Source organism: Armigeres subalbatus, chromosome 3, assembly GCF_024139115.2.
Source record: "Armigeres subalbatus isolate Guangzhou_Male chromosome 3, GZ_Asu_2, whole genome shotgun sequence".
Classification (NCBI taxonomy): Eukaryota; Metazoa; Arthropoda; class Insecta; order Diptera; family Culicidae; genus Armigeres; species Armigeres subalbatus.
Genome location: NC_085141.1, coordinates 342,083,964 through 342,089,963, shown reverse-complemented (window position 1 = coordinate 342,089,963; position 6,000 = coordinate 342,083,964).

The following is a 6,000-nucleotide window of genomic DNA, read 5'->3' as shown; positions in this document are numbered from 1 at the left end:
CAACTTTGAGAATAATGTCTCGAAGTTGGATCCCAGTTCGAAACCCTTTTGGAAATTAACGAAAATTCTTAAAAAACCTCAAAAGCCAATTCCAGCGCTTAAAGAGGGAAATAAAATTTTATTAACAAATGGTGAAAAGGCTCAAAAACTTGCTCAGCAGTTCGAGAGTGCCCATAATTTTAGTCTAGGTCTCACTAGTCCAATTGATGATCAGGTCACACGGAGCTTCGAAGGCATTCTCAATCAAGATAATGTGTTTTGACCCTTCGTTGGGAACTAATTTGGATGAAGTGAGATCTATTACTGAAAAATTAAAAATTAGGAAAGCCCCGAGTGATGTTGGTATTTTCTACATACTTATCAAATAACTTCCTGAGAGCACTTCATTCTTTTTGGTTAATTTATTTAACAAATGTTGTCAATTGGCATACTTCCCTGATAAATGGAAAAACGCCAAAGTTGTTCCAATTTTGAAGCCGGACAAAAATCCAGCTGAGGCTTCTAGTTATCGCCCAATCAGTTTGCTTTCTTCAATAAGCAAACTGTTTGAAAAGATTATTTTAAATAGAATGATGGTTCATATTAATGACAATTATATTTTTGCTGATGGGCAATTTGGTTTTCGCCATGGGCATTCAACCACTCATCAGTTATTAAGAGTTACGAATTTAATTCAACTCAACAAATCTGAAGAATATTCGACTAGAGTTGCTCTTCTTGATATAGAGAAATCATTTGACAGTGTTTGGCATGAAGGTTTGATTGTAAAATTGATGAATTTTAATTTTCCTCTGTACATCATTAAACTGATCCAAAATTATTTATCAGATCGCTCACTGCAGGTAAACTATCAGAATACTAAATCTGATAGATTACCTGTAAGGCTGGTGTCCCCAAGGCAGCATACTGGGGCCCATATTGTATAACATTTTTACTTCTGACTTACCTGATTTACCACCAGGGTGTCAAAAATCTTTGTTTGCAGATGACACGGGCCTTTCAGCCAAAGGGCGAAGCCTTCGTGTCATTTGTAGTAGATTGCAAAAAGTTTGGATATTTTCTCCACTTACTTGCAAAATGGAAAATTTCTGAATGCTTCCAAAACTCAGCTTATAATTTTCCCACATAAGCCGAGAGCTTCTTATTTGAAACCTTCTAGCAGACATATTGTCACTATGAATGGGGTTCCAATTAATTGGTCTAGCGAAGCTAAATATTTAGGACTTCTGCTAGATCAAAAATTAACTTTCAAAAATCACATTGAAGGCCTTCAAGCCAAATGTAACAAATATATTAAGTGTCTATATCCACTTATAAACAGAAAATCAAAACTTTGTCTTAAGAACAAACTTTTGATTTACAAACAAATTTTTAGACCTGCCATGTTGTATGCTGTGCCAATATGGACTAGTTGCTGCAATACCAGAAAGAAGGCACTTCAGAGGATTCAAAATAAAATTCTGAAAATGATTCTGAAGTTGCCTCCGTGGTATAGTACCAATGAACTTCATAGAATTTCTAATATTGAGACATTGCAACAAATGTCCATCAAAATAATTTCCAATTTTAGACAAAAAACCAATTTTAGACAAAAATTAACTCCTTGTACCCTTAGTATAAAATAGGTTAAGATTAGTTTAAGTTGAAAACATTGTAATTCCTACATGGTTCAATTCAACCAGAGGAAAAATTCTAACTGCCAGAGGCAATTGAAATGAATTAATAATAACTAAAAATATAACATAGCAAATAAGGATGATAGTGTTAAGAAAACACGGAACACCTAGTCTAAGAGATGAATGCATGTATTAGATAATTAGCAAATAAAATTAGTTAAAAAAAAAAAAAAAAAAAACAATGGTGCGTTCCATTTTATTTGCAACAAATATGGAGAGGTAATGAATCACTAGCTTTGAGCGTGAGTGGCACACTAGGAATTAACTTTCGGATATCTGTATGGCGAAAGTCATGTAAGGTTTAACATCTCGAAAATAAGCGGATACCTTCCTACATAACTGGTACCAAATAGTTTTCCGTGAAAAGTTCCTACTGTTGAGAAAACCCGCGCTAAATATCTTTCGCCATACAAACTTCAGGTGGTTAACTCATGCTGGCTATTAGCCCCTGTGTACTGGCAGCGGCGGGTAGGAAACCAACCACTGTAGGGAAAGAGGCCCCAAAACGCCCCTCCACCCCCGGGGCAAAACGACTTTCGGGTATTCACTTATATTTACCATGTTTGAGATAGCATTAATAAAACTAGACGTGAAGTTATGTAGGTTAGGCGAAAAAAGTGTCAAAATAATAGATAGTAGCGTAGGAAAAACTGAAATGTTCCACATTTTGATAAAACATCTAACATTTCGGCGAAGCAAAAAGCTGCCGGCTAAAAGGCATTTTGCCTCATGAGTTTTTCGGCAACGAAATATCACCACTTTATTGAAATGATAATATTATCAGTATGATAGAGATTTTTATTAATTTCAATATGGCATCAGCTAGCTATATTGTTTAACTGTTGCGTGAGAAACATCCATGAAAATCGTTATAGCTAAGACATAAAAGCAGTCTATGCTTAGCTAGGGCATATTGCCCCTTTTTCCCCTATGCGATTCATTGTTGTGAACTTTTCAAACTGCGATAACTTCTGTAATTCAGAAGTGGAACAAAAATCATTTCAACAGATGGTTATGTTTATGTCTAAACATTGATAATTGATACCTATGTTAGGAGAAGAGGTCCCAAAAGAGACCCCACATTTTGATGAAACATCTAACATTTCAGCGAGGCAAAACGCCCTAGTGGAACTATCCTACAATGTAGTAGCGTCTCCACGCACTGTCCATACCAGAATGCTGATTCGCCGACGCGTGGTGCCATGTCGTTTTGCCTCATAAGTTTTCAGGCAACGGAAACACCCATGAAAATCGTTATAGATTAGGCATAAAAGAAGTCTATACTTAGCTAGGGCATATTACCAAAAACATCATCGAAAACCGACTACTTCCCTAAATGCAGGCGATCATTGTCCTATTCTGTTACAGTTTGGGACGCTTGTTATGTTGTGAGTTGAGTTTGTCCCAACATTTACAAAAGAGGATAATGTAGCTGTCAATGGCAATGTTGTTGTTTTTTTTTCAATTTTTGTAATAACCAAAATAAAAAAAAATCTAAAATGTGCTGAAATATAATTTTGGACTGATATTCGCCTAATTTTGGAATAGCATGAATCTTATTATAGGATCCCTAATTTTACCAAAAAATAAAACGTATTCAGCTCGCTATACGTGCTGCATATGTGCAGGATAGTTTATTTTCAGGGCAGTCCGAACATTTTATAGCAATAAACAAACGCTTGGCGAAGAGCACCAAGGTTGCTTCTTACGCAGCTAGATCAATTTACTCGCAGTGTTGTCCTACACTCAGTGCAAAAAATTCTGCTCTTTGATTTTACTCCATCTAAACGATTTTATAATCTTAGCTAAGTAAGTGTAACTAATAGAGGGATATTTGAATTTTCTAAATGTCATGTCAAACTATTGAAAAAATGCACACCAGAGCCTCAGGAGCGCGCGCACTGAAAATACACTGGAGTGTTTTCACTGAAGTGTATTTTCAGCGCGCGCGCTCCTGTTGCTCTGGCGTGCATTTTTTTTGACAGTTTGACATGACATTTAGAAAATTCAAATATCCTTCTATTAGTTACACTTAGTTAGTAGAGACTTAAAAATCGTTTAGATGGAGTAAAATCAAAGAGCAGATTTTTTCGCACTGAGTGTAGGACAACACTGCTTACTCGGTCTATCTAATGAGTGAATGTTCAATGTTTTTTTGTCTGTTTGTCTGTGCCATCATGTTAAAAAAAGGAAAAGGAAAGCAAACATTATCAGGCAGATAGGGGGAAAGACGGCTTTGGCAGGTTTTGTTCTATTATTGGCAGGGGGGTTTTTGTCGACCAAATTTTATGAAATGTTGCCACAATATTCTTCGATATGCAAAGAATGTTAAGGCCAAATTTGAACCTAGTCAGTTATAAAAAACCCTGCCAATAATAGAACAAATCCTGCCAAAGCCGTCATTCCCTATGTAAATACATGAGCATGATTGTTCGCCCACGGTCACTACTCCGGTATTGTCAGATCAGCTGTAATTACACAGAGAACCAACAGATGATGTTTGGGACTAACGTCAACTTCAATGTGTAAAAACTGGTGACCCAAAATTAAGTGATACCAGCGCCGGCCGTGTCCGAATGCAGGTCAATTAGGGAGAGGGTAGGAAATTGTTGACGTGATACTCGCTTTGATGGAAGCCGACGAATCATCTGCACTTCCACGAGAAATCACTGGGATGTTGGATATATGTGGTAGGAAGTGTGGTAGGGTTCGTTTTGGTAAACGGTGTAGCGTGTAGTTTGATCAAGGCTGAGCAGAAAAACAATCGAGCGCGCACTAATAAAATTACTTACCGACCGCACAAAGCAGCACAAAGTATTTCGATGGTCGTGCGATCGTTCTGCGTGGTCAACGAAACACGATCGGACGCGCACTGATCTTTTTTTTGCTAATCACCCGCACAAAGCAGAACATAGATCCGATGATCGCAGGATCATTCTGCGTGTGGTCAACAAAACACGATAGGATACACACTGATTTTTTTGCTAATTAATTAACTCACCCGCACAAAACAGAACAAAGATCCGATGATCGAATGTGCGCCTAATAGTTTGTTTTCCGTCCAACTGAATAAGACGAAATAAGACAATCTGGACTCCACAAACATTCTTTGCACATTACAGAAACACGACTGCGTAAAGCGGAACAAAATAATCTGGACTCTGCAAAAATTCTGCGCCCTTACGAAAATACGATTAAACTATTTTATGAAGAATAGAAACGAGTATTTGACTCATTTCCAGTTCTTGCACTGATTTTGCATACAGTTCATATTACGCTAGAAAAAAGTCTGCATTGTGCATTTGATGCATTTGTAGATAGGTAGGTAGGGATATATCAAGTCACACAAAAGAATTAAAAAAACCTTAATTTCTAACACGTTGCCGAATTGTCTTTTTTTGCAATCAAAATTTGTGAAACAAGCAAAAGTACCATAAAAGTTTTAGTTCTAACAGATTGTCATGAGAATTTAAAGTTAGCTAGCCGGAAACCAAAACTATTGAAAAACTGAATCAACATAATTTAGGCATGCCTTACAGTAACAAAATGTATGATTTTTTCTACTACGGATCATCTATCTAGGCCGTTGATCGGAACAAAAGAGTATGAATTATCAGTATTGAAATTTGAGATGTCGAAAACCCTGCGTGTGTAACCAAAATATGCCATATAGAAAAATTCTCGAGAAGAAGAAACAAATTGAAAAAAGCAATAATTCACAAGATAGTGTTAGGCAATAATTTAATCTATTTAATTTACTGAAGTGCCATTTTTGACCTTATCGATGTTCTTTCCAACTACACTCAACCAGCATATGTCAAATTCTTCCACAACTCCGTATAGGAATACACCGAAATCCGTACAAAAATTATCTAATGTCTTACAATGTAACGAGCCTTTTTTTTGCTATTAACTTATATAAGCTTAGATTCCTCCAGTAACGAGCAAAGGCGTAGGAATGCCTATCCGGAGATGGTGAGTACGACTCTCTGTCCGGTCTAGGATGATAAACTGAAAAACAGGCCAAGCTACAGTTGTAGAGCCATTGAAGAAGATGCTTACATTGTAAGCTTAAAAATTTCACAATCTCTCACATGCCAATCCTTCACACAGATTGCGGCAGGCATACAGAACCAAAAAACCAACTTTCGCTACGAGAAGGGCATCGCCACTGCTTGTATTTTGTGGCAGTTAATGGTTTTGGAACAGCTTTTCTTAGATTTGTTAAGTTATGTTACCTGATCTATATATAAATTATTTCGATATAATAGAAGCATAAAAAAGTGTGCCAGTGAAGCTGAAGCCATATGCTGTTTTAGAAATT